Raw genomic sequence first — 1339 nt, forward strand, 5'->3', positions numbered from 1 at the left:
TTTCTCCATTCTTTTTTTGATGGGCACTTAGGCTGTCTCCATCTTTTTGCTATTGTGACTAGTGCTGTAATGCAGATTGGTGTGCATATATCAACTCGTGTTCTGGCTTGCATTTTTTGTGGATATATACCAAGTAGAACAATTGCTGGATCATAAGGTATTTCTATTTCCAACTTTCTGAGGAAGTTTCATATCATTTTCCATAGTGGTTGAACCATTTTCAGTTATACCAGCAATGTGGAAGTCTCCCAGCCTCTCCACATCCTTGCCTGCATTTGTTGTCCTCTGCATTTTTTGAACTTCCCTGTTGTTGCTTCTGTGAAATGATATCTCATTGTTGTTTTCATTTGCATCGAATTCCAGGAAGACCAAACTTCATCTCTCATACTTTGGACATATTGTCAGGGACGAGTATTCTTTCATCAGGGACAAGTCACTGAAAAAGGATATCATGTTTGGTAAGGTGGAGGATCAGAGAAAAAGAGGAAGACCCCCAGAGGGATGGAATGGCAAAATGGCAGCATTAATGGGCTCAAGCATGGCAACAATTGTGAGGTTGGCCCAGGACTAGGCAGTGTTTCATTCTGTTGTGCATAGGGTCGCTATGAGTTGGTACCAACTTGATGGCACATAACAACACCATTGGCTAATGGTGATGAACATTTCTTCATATGATTGTTGGCTGCCTGAATGTCTTCCTTGGTGAAGTATCTGTTCATGTTCTGTGCTCATTTTTTAGTTGGTTTATTTGTCATTTTCTTATAGAGATGTTATAGTTTCCTATAAATTTTAGAGACTAATACCGTGTCTGATATGTTGTTGCAAAAAAAAAAAAAAAAGTTCCCAGTCCATTGGCTCCATTTTACACTTTTGGTGAAATATTTTGATGAACATAGCTTCTAAACTTTAGTATCTCTCAATCATACATTTTGTCTTCTATCATTTGAGTGTTTTTTGCAGTATTTGATAATCTATGTATACCATATATTAGAGATCTTGTTTGTCCCTATTTGTTCACTGATGATTTTTATAGCTTTGGGATATACACTTAGGTTTTTACTCGATGTTGATACACATTTTGTATACGTTGTGAGATATGGATCTTGTTTCATTCTTTTGCAAATCAATTTCCAGTTTTGCCAGAAACATTTGTTGAAGAGATTATTTCTGTCCCAGTTTAATGTATTTTTGGCCCTTTGTTTAAGATCTGTATATGGATGGATATAATTCTGGATCCTTAGTTATGTTTCTCTGATCTATGATTCTTTCATAAATCAATATACCATATGAACAAGAGCCAGTGATACTCAGAGAGGAAGTCCAAAGTGCATTGAAAAGT

This window comes from Chrysochloris asiatica, unplaced genomic scaffold (genome assembly GCF_000296735.1).
Source record: "Chrysochloris asiatica unplaced genomic scaffold, ChrAsi1.0 scaffold00426, whole genome shotgun sequence".
NCBI classification, from domain to species: Eukaryota; Metazoa; Chordata; class Mammalia; order Afrosoricida; family Chrysochloridae; genus Chrysochloris; species Chrysochloris asiatica.